The 13,562-nt window shown below is 34.7% G+C and overlaps 1 long non-coding RNA gene across 2 annotated transcripts in view; it reads left to right on the top strand.

Moving 5' to 3' along the window:
• LOC146996648 (uncharacterized) overlaps positions 1-13,562 on the top strand; it is a 61,744-nt gene that overhangs the window by 35,243 nt on the left and 12,939 nt on the right. For both annotated transcript variants that reach the window (XR_015041445.1, XR_015041446.1), the window contains exon 2: positions 7,600-7,681. This is a non-coding gene — a long non-coding RNA (uncharacterized LOC146996648). The remainder of the gene's footprint in view (positions 1-7,599; positions 7,682-13,562) is intronic.

Below are 13,562 nucleotides of genomic sequence, written 5' to 3'. Positions count from 1 at the left end.
TACTTCGTAATTTTTAATACAGATATTGAGTTTTTATGTATTTTTGCCTTGTCGAGAAGTGAGAACTGAATTAATTGAATGAGAAATACTCAATCGTCTGTGAAAAACTGTTTCTTTTTTGTTTTGTTTGCTTAATTTCTTTTATAATTCGTTCTAGCTTTATTATAGTATTTGAATAGAACATGTGGCAACGATTAGATAATTCTTAAATGATATAAATTTTGTGCATTCTGAGTTATAATATGAACGAAATATAATACTGTTAAGTGAACCTAGCGCCAGAGTGTCTCTGTTCTCGGAATAGACAGGGTGAAATGTTACTATAAATAGCTCATTCTCCTTCTGGATAAATGAGGTTCGATAATAAGCGCTTACAAAAGATTCACTTAACCGAGCGGTTTTTAGAATGAGAAATTTAAAGAACGAGTACAAAAGCAAAGAAAAAAAAGATTTTAAAAAAGTCAGGATAAATAGATAGTCAGATGCACTTGAACTATGAAAGTGTGGGACAAATGGATGCAGTGCAAACTTGCATAATATTTAAACATGATGCTTTGAACACCATAATGAAGACCGAAGGAAATATTTAAATATAATATCAAAGAGCATTCATTTTCGACCAACGAAGAAAATAATATTTCATAAAAGAATGCCTTTTTCTTAACCAGTTAACTGTGGCGCCCTCGTTTAAGAGTGTACACCGTTTTGTGTCGCCGGATTCGAGCCATGACGAGTCTATTCGTCCATCACAGAGTAAGTTGCGCTGGTAAGATATTGGATGAAAAAGATGGGTTTTTTTTATAAAATTGAAAATTACTAATATTTACTTATTGGGTTAACATAAGCATATATTACATACATATTAAACTAAAAACGCAATCAATTAAATTAAATATTATACATAAAGTAAGAATTTAAATTCCTGCTGTGGCGATATTCAGCGAAACAGGGAAATACACAATGGGACTTCGCAAATCCAGTAACGCGATTCCGTCCTGATCTTACGTTTGTACCTTCGCGTAGGGAATTTTTTTCCCCGATCTTCCGGGTATATAATCCGAAACACGACTCCCGCCTAATTGGTTTAATCCCGCCTAAATGGCGAATTTGTGTCGATTTACTTCTTTCAGTTGGATACGTCGCAAAGTGTCTTCCATAAATTTGAGCAAAAAGTTCATATACGCGGTAATGTTCCATTATTATTTTTTTTTATATAATATGAATGTATTCAGACACATAATGTCTAAGAAATGGAGAAATATCTTATTGTAGTACTTTATGACTCGTTTTCTTGCTATGGAGTAAGCTACGATATTCGCTCATATCCGTTCCACCCATTTTTTTTATTATAATCAATCACTAGCTCCATTCTCTTTGTTATTATTTTACTTTTCTTTGTTTCTATTACGTTGTCATTATGTACAATACTTACTAAATAAATCTCCCTCTTATCTTTCCATTTCATTACACACATGACGAGTATACTCGTCAATCACAGTTAACTGGTTAAGGAATTTATAAAAAACTAATTATTCAGGACAATGGAAAAAGAATAGTTTCCCTGTTGGACACTGAAATGATGCTAAGCAAGACTAAAACTTGATTCACGTTTCTTGTTAAAGGAAAAAGTATTTCGATTGCAATTTTTCCCGTGCTACTAATACATTGTTCATTAAATATTTATTTACGCGCAGCTTTGGATGTAACGCAATAAAATTTTTACCCTGCTTGTTGTCCGCGGTCAAATTTGACTAATAATCGCGAACAACTTAATTGTCCCACAAAATGAAGTATCCATCATCGAGACGAAAGCGTTTTCTTTATAAAAGTGATATGTAAGAGCAGGGGAAAAAATTCTGCAGAAACTTAAAAACATGTGTAATGGATAAAAAGAAGACGTGCTGCCTAAAGAAAGAAATGAAGTCAAAAAATAGCCTAAAGCTTTGAACCACTGGACATGGGCCGCGAAGTCCGAGGCGTCTAGTGATCTCCCTGCTGGCCGAAGTTAAGAGGGACAGGTAAATCCCCAAATCTGTTTTAAGAGGTCTCGAAGGGCTTAGACAAGATCGGCTGACATCTGGGTTATAAGGCCACCGCAGAGCAGTCACATGACCCATTTGGGTTGTCTGCTCTTTAAAGATCCTTAAGGTGGTTCACACTGGTCCTGCGATTCTCCTCTGCAACTGCCGGTGCCTTATTACAATAGATTCCGATTTTCTAGATCTCGAACATTTTATCAGTTGAATGCGTCTTTCTCTCTTTGCTCCAAGTCATGGAAAGGTAACCGAAATTAATTGGGCTAAAGAATACCGAGCCATTCACTTGCTAAACATAATGAAAGTTTCTTCTGGGCAGCCAGTTTTAATGCAACTAAAGCCACTGCAATTTAGTTTTCTTTCTTAGTTTCGCAAATTCCTGTAGAGATAGCGAAATTCTTCAAGGCCTATTTCTACTTGGAAAGTTCAAAGCTTTTTCTAGTCAGGACGAATACGTTTTCATCCCCCATATACGTTTTTAAACAAAAGAATTACTTCTTTCTTATCTTTTTTTTATTGTACCTTTATCAGAAATTGCTTTTTTATTTTTTTTACTGTAGCTTTATTTGAAAATTTTTCCTTTCATTTTTTATTTACTTCTATTTGAGCTTTTAAGCAGCTTGCACTTTCAGACAAATTTCGAACAGATACCGAAATAGTTCGTGTAAAATTACCCTTTGAATTATTTGAACGTTACTTGTTTAGTTGCTTGTTAGTTAGTGGTCCTAGTGCTGATAAGGACCTCGTCTTTCTGAGACTCCTTTGCTTTATTTTTCTTTTTTTCCCCCTTCTCTAGGAATTTCGTTCTGCTGAGGAGGAGGCACCTTTAGCTGCCATCGAAATCTGTCGAGTGTTTTAATATACTTACGCTAAATACAAGGTTGTTATTGCGATTTTAATTGTCACTGTCACATTGGCGTGTTTCTCTTCTATTTTAAATATAGATTTCATTGTGGGAAGTAGCAGAAGGAGGAGAGAAAGTGTAGCACGAGCGCTATCGGCAGGCATTTTTGGTAGAGGAGGGTTTTCAGAGCCAGACGATTTTGATTGGTCCCTTATTATTTTTAAGGGTATTTGGACAAATGAAAAATTAAGTCCAGCTATTAGACAAACCTCTGCCTTCGGTGTCTTCCATCTAACTGAGCTGAATTCTCGTGAACACGGTACTGTACTATATGTAATTTTGTAATTACTCTCTACAGTTGTTTGCACACGATACTTTGCTATATGTAATTACTTATCACTAATATTTATCACTACTTTCTGATATTCAAAGCAAACTGTACAAGGCTATTTGTGCATACATTATAATCAGAAAGTAGTGATAAATATTAGTGGTAAGTAATTACATCTAATGTATGCACAAATAGCCTTGTACAGTTTACTTTGAATATTATATCTAATCACTGCACTTGATTATACACAGTTTGTACTAATGTCAGCTTTACTTATCCACTACTATTATACCTAATCAAGTACTTATGTTTAATGATCCACCATTACATTATGCAATCATGTTCTGTAACTTCTGAATGCACATTGTAGCGCGAAAGTGCAAAGACGTTTATGTATACAAAAATTGTGACTCTGTAACATTTTAAAGCGGGGCGCAAATATTCGCTATTGACATGAAGGCGAGGTTCAGAGCCATACTTTTAGAGGGTTGGTAGAGCCGAAGAGGGAGAAGGGGTTTACTATGTCACATGATTATCTACATGGACCTACTAACCAGTGGGTCTATGATTATCTACTGCTGATAATCATAGACCCACTAGACTAACCCAGTGGGTTTATGATTATCTACTGCTAGGAATTACAATTTTTTCTAAGTAAGAGTATTAAATTTAAAATAAAATCAATAATAAGAAATTACTGTTAAAAATGAAAGCTGTAAGGCATATTATGAAAATATGTTTCCAGAGAATGCTAAATAAAGTAAAATTAAATAAAATTCTTCATAATCATTAGTTTAATGCCCTTAGAATTGCTCCTGGCCTTCTGGCGTTATTAATTTCATTATAATCGTAGCTAAGTAAAGGAATACTCTCATTCTCAACCTTGTGGATGTTCTTAAAGACTTTTCTGGCAATTTTGGCTATAAACGTTTTAATTTCTAGAACTTTAAGCTCATTGTGAATATCTGCATTCCTGATAAACTGCATTTCTGCATGTAATATCTGCATTTCTGATTCATTAATTAAAAATTTTGAATTCCAAAATCTTGTTCGATAACATAAATATTGGTTATAACTTTGTTTAAGAGAAAAAAGATCGTTCTGACATCTATGAATTGCACAACGATATCAAGTAAAATGTGAGGTCATTTTTCATTTTATGAAATTTAAGTTTGAAACATAAATATAGATGCAGTTTTTCTCTTTTAAATTTAAAGTTTCATATCAGACAAAAAGGAGTTTTCGACCTTTAAATATAAAATTATTTTCATAAATAAAAGGTAATTTTCTTCTTTTAAAGACTAGTTTATGTTTATAGAACATTGTAAAATCATATTTCTTGAGGTGATTTTTGGGCTTTGTAACGAACAGTTAAACTTTTGTAATAAATTAAGAGGTCTTTTATGACTGTTCTAAGTTAAGGTTTTGTACCGCATAAAGATGGTGTTTTCGACTTGTTATTATTTTCTTTTGATATAAATAAAGGTAATTTGATTTTTTTTGAAGCCATTTGTCATCAAAACATGACAAAGCAAAATAAAAAATAAGAAATGGGATAAGCCAGAAGTTAAAATCAGTTTTAAGATGAAATCCAGTTATTCTTTCTCGCATACAATCTCGTTACATGCTTAGGTTGCAACATTTTACCCAGGTTGTGAAGGTAGAGCATACATCAAAGAAAATTTTATATCTTTTAAAATATCATAGAACACAAAACGACCCCGAAGAGCTTTTCTTCTGCTTCGAAGCTAGTCGTTTTAACTAGTGCAACAATGCCTGTTTCATCTTTTCCATGTACTATCAACGCATTTCAAGAGAGTTTATCGCTATGCTGCTAGTGTGTGAAAGTGAAGTATATCTTTAACCAAATTTTTTCCAGTAGCGGGGAGTTGAGTGTAAAATGTCTAAAAAAATATCAGGTTTATAATCTGAAACTCTCTCTTTTAATTCCTTTAACCTTAAAAACTTCTCCTTTCTCTATGGTACTCGTTTTATTTACTTTCGATACAATCTCAGGTGTAAGTTATTCGATTGCGTGCGATTTTGAAACGCTTGCGTGTAAAGAGTGACCTTTTCACTGTCGTTTAAATTAGACATTTCTGAGGACGGATTTCATTTGTTAGTCCAAATCAGATAAATGATTATCTACTAGACGTTGTTCGTGCTCAAAATGTTCATGCTAACGTGTTCCATTGAATAACAAGGATAGTGCAGTTATTGCTGCTGGAATAATAAAACTTAAAAACCCTTCGCTCCTTTGAATCCGAAGTTGACGCTTTTTGTACAATGGAATTTTTCTCTTTCGCTAACTGGCGCAGTTCTTTTTTATAAGGCGCAAAATTCTGTTTCTCGTTTTCAGTCAAAGGAAAATTCCCTTGCAATCAATTCATAACTTATTCACGGACAGCTTTAATTAGAGGATTTGTATAGTTTCGAAGAATATTTGCTTTCCTTTTAACTTTTAGATAATAGCTCTAATTCATGTAAGTGTTGATCTGCACACGTTGGCATATTGACGGAGAAGGATATCCTATATCTTAAGTCACTGGTACTATATATTTGAAATAAATTTTGCGAAAGTAGTTGCCTTGAATAAAGCACAGTGCGAGTGATTTGGAGAATGAAATCTGCATTTAAAGGGATCTGGCAGTAAATTATTCACCTTGGGGCAACAAAAGTTATCCAGATTTAAAATTTATGATATGGCCAATTGTTCTAAAACTTTACATTTTTCAGATCCTTTTACAAATACTCTATGATAGCGATCTAATAAATAACGTAGAATGGCTTGAAGGTTTTCGTAAGGAAATTCCCTAGAATTCCATAGCATTCCAAGTATAGTGCGTTCCACCCATGAAAAACGGTTTTCTGCTTTGTGCTGAGCTTTTCTCATTTTTCTTATTTGTAAAGTTGGTTTTATGCATGGCTGTATGAAACTTTTTATTAAATTACTGAGTAATTACTTTCTCTTTTATTTGATTTTCTTTTTATTCCTTTGATTTGTGTTTTATTTATTTATAATTTATTTATTTATTTATTTTAATTGCTACCAAAACGTTTTAAGATTTTGCACGTAAACTAGAAAACAGAACGATATTTATGTAAATAACCGAAAATGCGTATTATTGTGAGGTGAGGTCATATTTGAAAATAAAAAAGTAATTTTGAATTTTTTACTTCTCTCAGTTTTTTAAAAATAGTGAAGTTATTGCAACAAAGAGTGCTATGATAGAATGAGCAAATTTTTATTACATTTCAAGAAGTATAGTTAAGGTTTCTTTTAATTTATCAATTTAAAAAAAAAAAAAAAAAAAAAAAAAAAAAACATCAGGTAGAGCACGAGAATGTAAAACAAAAAAACTATCAAGGAAATGGTTTAAACTACGAAGCATTACCAAATTAGAAATAAACTGATGGTAATAAATAAATAATATTTTTCATTTTTGGAGATATGCTGCAGAAAATACTTTGTAAAATGCTACCCTTTGAAGGAAACAATCAAAAAGATAAAATTTTAATGAGCAAGTCTACAAGCCAAAAAGATAAGATAAGCGTTTAAAAGTGTCTGTGAGAATGAGTTTTTGTAAAAATTATTGAAATATGTTGGGCAATTTAAATGATATTTTGTAAAACATCAAGAATACTACCTGATACATAAATTTATGAAAACATTAATCAGGTGAAACGCTCAAAAAGTAACAGCCTAAAAGGAGAAGTTCCTGCGTTGAGAATTTTCTAGAAGTTTCTTACAAAAGAAACTCGAATATACGTTTACCCACGGGCAAACCCGAGTTGTAAGCTCCAGATGCAGCCAACTGCCTTTTCTGTAATCGGAATTCGACACTAGGACATGATAGTAATTGCTGGGTAGCTTCAGTTGCTTCATCAGTATGCGTGTGAGGGGGGAGGCTTTATTAATGAGCAGGTTAATTAAGAAAGTGAAAGGGTTCCCTGTGATAATACAATAACATTAAAATTAGTTTAATGACTGTTTAACTAATGACAAACAACTCTAGACTGCATTAACAATGAAAACTGCATATTTTCCTATAATTTTACTTATTATAGGCTATGCTTTTGGAAATGATAATATTTATATTAAGAGCGCAAGACTAATATTGATTAAATGACTATACTTCTCTCTCTGTTTATTTATTTTTCTAATTATGGTAAATGTTTTTATCGTTCGTACGCTGACTTTTTTCACTATGTCTTGTAAAATTGCTTTATTTTGAGCAATTGTTTTTTAGTGAACTAAAATTATTTTAGTAACGCAAGTGACAAACTTATCTCGCATTCATTCACTAAAGATAAATTGAAAAATGTCATTTGTATAATGAGTGTAAAACTTAAATGTAAGAAATAAAATACCCTGCCATATTTTTCAGGTTTTTTCTGAAGTTCTTCTTGAAGTGCAATCAGAATTGTCTAAAAAACGCAGAGAATCCCAAACACATGCGGCGATTTCAGGTAAAGATTTTACCTCTTTTCTCTTACTATGACTAGAAACTCAGTGCAATAATAAAAAATGTAAGATTGTAAGGTAGGAATGCATACAATTCCACTATTGCCAAGTAAATAATAATGATAGGTTTATATCGAAATGCTTCTCAGTGAAATTCGTCTCAACGAATGTTCCATTAATGATATTTCGATTCGCTGAAATTGGGGTTAAGTGTCGCTCATTTCCGTGTTGTTGTCTCGTACTTCGGGGGTCTATCTCTACTTGTACAAGTCTAACATTTACTCGTAAGAGTGAAATAACAGGGAAAGAAACGGCGAACACAGGATTGGATGCTGTCATCATGCTTATTCCCGCTACTTTCTTACGCCTAGGGCTGCGCGGAAGAAAAGAGTCCGCCCACCCAAGAAGATGGATGAGCAGACGCTAGGTTTCCCAGTAGGGCTGTGAAGCTTCGAGATAAGAGCTCTGTTGCGGCTAAAGAGGTTATCTTCTGAGAAATGAGATTCTGGTATCACTGGTTTAAACGGGAGGATTCCTAGAAAAAAGATCCCCGCCTGAAGCGAAGTCCCGCCTAGCTACGAAAGCAATGTTGCGGCTACGCGGGATTTTTTCAAACCTCACCGAAAATATCTCGGGTCCCGGGTAGAGACAACCAATCAGACGAAAGTTCTGCTTCTGAAGGATCACGTGACCCCGCTTTGAGCGATAATCGATTACTGTTTGGCGTTCAAATCTTTGTAGTAAGTGAGAATGGTAACCTAGCTACATGTGTTTCCTGGAATTGCGCTGGTTCTGAGAATGGTTCCTTTCGACGTCAAGTCCCGCGTTGCCGAAACATAATGTGATGCGAAGTAGGGAGAAATTTGTTGCAGCCCCCTCCGAGAGTCTTTTCTCACTTATTCAACCGACGATCCAAATTTCCCAGGGCGTTCATCGGCACCCTAGTATCCTTGATTAGTAAACGTAAATTTTAGAGAGGTCCCGCAGGTAGAGCCTAAGCTGTCAGCAGCGGGGCTGTTTATTTATGCGTTTCTTCCCCTTATTGGCGTCTGTGTCCTTACGAGCCACAAGGGAACAAAAGGCGGGAGAGAAATTGTTGGCGACCAAACTGGGAGTGGGAAGGGATGGGAAGTGCCTTTGTATGCTGATGTGTCGTGCGGTTTGCGCAAACGCTCGCATGCCATTGAAAGTGTCGAAAAGAAACACAACTTGGGATCGAACTCTTCATTACAGATGCCAACGTCGTGCCGAGAAGACTTCCCCAAAGAATCCAGTAAGTAAAGAACAACTATCGCTCTACTCGTACGAAAAAAACACAATGATGTTTAACATTTTTCTCCTTATCGTATTTCGGCAGTTGCTATATTGAGTACGCTCTGCCTATCTGGCCTCTTCTTCTCTTTCCTTCCCTTCTGGCCCCTTTTTTTATCTCCTTGACGGGCGCTCTACGATAAATATGTGCCGAATGGAGACGTGAGTATTTACAAAAGCAGACCCGCCATGCTAAGAATTGATAGAGGAGGGACAAGAAGGAAAAAAAAAGAAACTTGGAGAAAGATAGAAGAGTGTAAACGAGTTGCGAGTTAACAAGAAAAACGCCTCCAGCTTGGGGGCTATTGTAAAGGCTGCAGTTAACAATAGCTGTAAACAAATCTGGATGTATAATGAAGAGATTTTTCGGACTCATATTGCTTACTTATTTTACTTATTATTTCAATTTAACCAAGAATTTATTTAGTACTGTGTAGTGCTTTATAGCAAAGACTTTGCTTACAGTGAAAAATTTTAGTTCGCGGTCTTATGACTCCTTCACTCGCTACTGGCCTCCTCGCATCACATAGTGGTACTCTGCAACTTTAAGGAAGACTCAGGTGTTAGAAACACTTGTGAGCAGGCACCTGGGTTATAAAACCACATCCTGTGTAGAACTCGTACGAAAAAGGCATATCTTTTCTAACCTAACGTGACAAAGTTCGTAATTGAGATAAAAATCCCGTGAAAGAAAGTTTAAGGAAATAAATTTTCTAGCATGATTTATTAATTGTACAGTACCCGAATTGTGTTTCTGAAGAATAAGGACATTATTATCTCTTCAAATTCACCTTTTTGAGCTTCTACAGTCCTATTTTACGTTTTATTTAGCAGTTTTATAAAACTTAGGACTTATTTTGCATCAACCCTCACGTGACCTAGCACTCATCTCCTCGCTCACTGATGCCTCTCTCTCATCTCAACTGTTGCTGCGATGAATGATACTTGCCTCTTGGACTGCTACTGACATGCCATTTAATTGCATTAAAAATTACTATTTACTGAGTTTATCTCATGACATCGATCTCGCTTTCGGGCGTGGTGTATTTTTTAATACACCTCTTATTTTATTATGATTACTAAGGGCCTTTGGTAAAATGTTTAACTACTGGTTAGAACTCTTAGAAGTTGATGCCAGAAGAAAAGATACGATGCTAGATCCTCTGATGCTTCGATTTTCAAAGCTGAAAATTCACTATTCTCAATTGAAATGGATTCTTCTTTTTATCTATCCATATACCCAGATTGATTTTTAAAGCAAAAGTGGACGATGTACTCACCATGTTTTCTTTTTATTTCTTTGTCGTTCGCAACAAGTACAGAGTATTCTGATTTCATTAGTTCAGTAATAAATCTACATCATATTTCTGAAGCGAGAATATGTTTCACTTTATTTCTTAAGAAAATTTAAATAATCGCCACCATGAACCAACTCCTTTTGAAGCACATATTTTTTTAAAGTCTTTTCGCAATTTTCTTTCTTATCAAAGGCTTTCAGAAATCACTTTTTTAGCCATAAAATGTTTCAAAATGCAAGACATCATGTTTTAATTTTAATTTTTTATTTTTGGTTTGACGTTGAATTCAAGAGAAAACTTATTATGCATTTAAAGTAAGCGAAATTAGTTTTATTGGTTACATCGACTCATTTTATGATTTCAATTTCAAATCTTTTTAACAAATGAATTAGTATTTCCATATGTTTGGCTATTTTGGAGAACATGATTTACATGTAGTTATCATATTTTCTCATGTACATTTACTTTCTGTTCTTTTGCCGTTACTTTAAAATTTTCTTTTGCTCCATCTTGCTAGGTTATTTCTAAATGCTAAAGCGACAGTTAAATGCTAAATGTTAAAATGCTAAGCAACAGTTATTTCAAAATGCTAAAGTGACAGTTAAATGCTAAATGTTAAAATGCTAAAGCAACAGTTATTTCAAAATGCTAAAGTGACAGTTAAATGCTAAATGTTAAAATGCTAAAGCAACAGTTATTTCAAAATGCTAAAGTGACAGTTAAATGCTAAATGTTAAAATGCTAAAGCAACAGTTATTTCAAAATGCTAAAGTGACAGTTAAATGCTAAATGTTAAAATGCTAAAGCAACAGTTATTTCAAAATGCTAGAGTGACAGTTAAATGCTAAACGTTAAATTGCTAAAGCAACAGTTATTTCAAAATGCTAAAGTGACAGTTTCAAAATGTTAAAGTGACATTATGTGGCGTACATTTATCAGAATATTTCTATATAGCATGAGCCCATTGCAATAAAAAAATTAGAATACATTTTAGTATAAATCCAGATAAAAAGCATATATTTCCACCTATTTAATGATTTTAAGAAGCTGTATTTATGACAAAAAGATTAAATCATGATGGGCTAGCTAAAAAATGCCTTTCCGATCCAATAGCTGCTCAAGAATTTCTCAGCCGTTATTTACCTGGATCTTGTAAATCTTTATTCCATCTACAAACCATTAAAATTAAAAAAGAATCATTTGTTTAGGAAGATTTAAAACAAAAATTTAGTGATTTAGTGTTCTCTATGAAGACGAGAAATATTCAGAAAGCTTATTTGTTTATGCCTTGATAGAAGCCGAAATTAGCCCAAAGTATTGGATAGCGTATAAGTTATGGAAATACAACTTCCTCTTACTTAAAAGGCATAAAACAGAAGAAAAATCAAAATTATCAATAGTAATTCCGGTGGTGGTGTCTCATGGAAATAAACCCTTTAATGTACCAAGAAATCTATGGGATTTGTTTAGAGAACCTAGTCTTGCTAAAGAGTTTATGGGTGGAGATTTACTTTATAAGAGAATCCAGTAATAGTCCTTTATAAAAAAAACTTTCCTTGTTTTCTCTGAATCAACATATTAAGTATTTTTTCTTCTAAACAACATATTAAGTCTTTTTCTCCTCTTTTTCGGTAGTAAAGCGATCTTTTCCTATTGCAATCGGATAAAAAGTATATTCAAGCGTTATCAATTATATACAGGGGTTGGACAAAAATATGGAAACTCCTTTAAAAAAAACATGTTTCTTTGCTTAATATGGTGTAGGAAACCCGTTGGCATCCAAAACAGCTTGCAGTCTTCTCGGAATGGATAAATACAGTTCCTGTATGTTTGCCAAGGGAATATTATACCATTCTTCCTGCAAAACGGTGGCAAGTTCAGATAACGATGTTGGCGGTGGTAACGAGAACGCACTTTCCGTTCCAATGTAGACCACAAAGGTTCGATAATATTCAGGTCTGGTGACTGTGGTGGCCAGGGGAGATGGGACAACTCATCCTCGTGCTCAGAAAACCAGTCCTGGACAATGTGAGCTGTGTGAACTGGGGCTTTGTCGTCTTGGAAGACACCATCACCATCGGGGAACAAAGTTTGTACCATGGGATGAACTTGATCGGCCAAAATGTTCACATAAGTCTTGGCAGTCATGTGCCCTGACACAGTTATCATGGGGCTAGCAGAGAACCACGATATGGCTGACCAAACCATAACAGAACCACCGCCATGTTTCACTCTTGGCAACAAGCAGTCTGTATTATTATAGGCTTGAGATGGCGTTCTCCAGACGTAAACTCGGCCAGAAGTGGGAAACAATGTGAAAGAAGACTCGTCAGACCCTATTACTCGCTTCCACTGCTCTATAGTCCAGGCTTTATGACTTAAACACCACCTTTTCCTGTTACGGGCATTAGCATCACTGATGAGTGGCTTCTCAATTGCAGCACGGCCAGCAATTCCCTGTTTATGAAGCTCCCTTCTAATTGTTTTGGTACTCACAGGGTTCGGTAACACAACATTCATTTCACCAGTAACTTTTGAAGCTGTGGTCTTCTTATTTTTCGTCACAATTGCCCTTAATGATCGTCTGTCACGATCACTCAGGACACACTTTCGTCCGCGCTGTGATTTAGCAGATGATGTTTTTCCGCTTTTCAAATATGCGGAATAAATCTTCGATACAGTACCTCTTGAAACACTAAACACCTCGGCTACCTTGCTTACGGAAGCACCTACCATACGTGCTCCAACAATTTGCCCACGTTTGAAGTCTGTTAACTCTGACATAATGCAATGACAACCTCACATAACAGTACTCCGACAACAACTGAACTGTTTAGCACATTTACGAAGTTGTATAGGTGGCGTCAGTAGTCAAAAACGCCACCTACATATTTCATTAAAATCAATCTTTCTTCTCAAACATGCATTTCACAAGGTGTTTCCATATTTTTGTCCATCCACTGTATGTGTATTTTTCACTTGCCATATAATTTTCATACGTAGTCTTACGCCAAGAAACATGTTTCGGCGTTACGCGATTATTATTATTTTGTTTATTTTGAACATTATTATTATTTTGTTCTGATTAGCTTTACATCTGATTTTATAATTTTGTTTACGGTTCCTACAGAGATATTTAAATATATTGCAATAGCTCTTTGGGGGGGGGATTTTCCTTTCAAACATGAGTACGTATAAGAGCAATACGTACCTTTGTTGGGTATGCATATTTTGCCTTCTACCCAGTTATATGCAAACGTTGACGTTTCGTATTAAT

Source organism: Stegodyphus dumicola, chromosome 6, assembly GCF_044657685.1.
Source record: "Stegodyphus dumicola isolate Sdum_Otavi_A_Nest chromosome 6, ASM4465768v1".
NCBI lineage: Eukaryota > Metazoa > Arthropoda > Arachnida > Araneae > Eresidae > Stegodyphus > Stegodyphus dumicola.
This window is presented reverse-complemented; position numbering and strand designations above follow the sequence as displayed.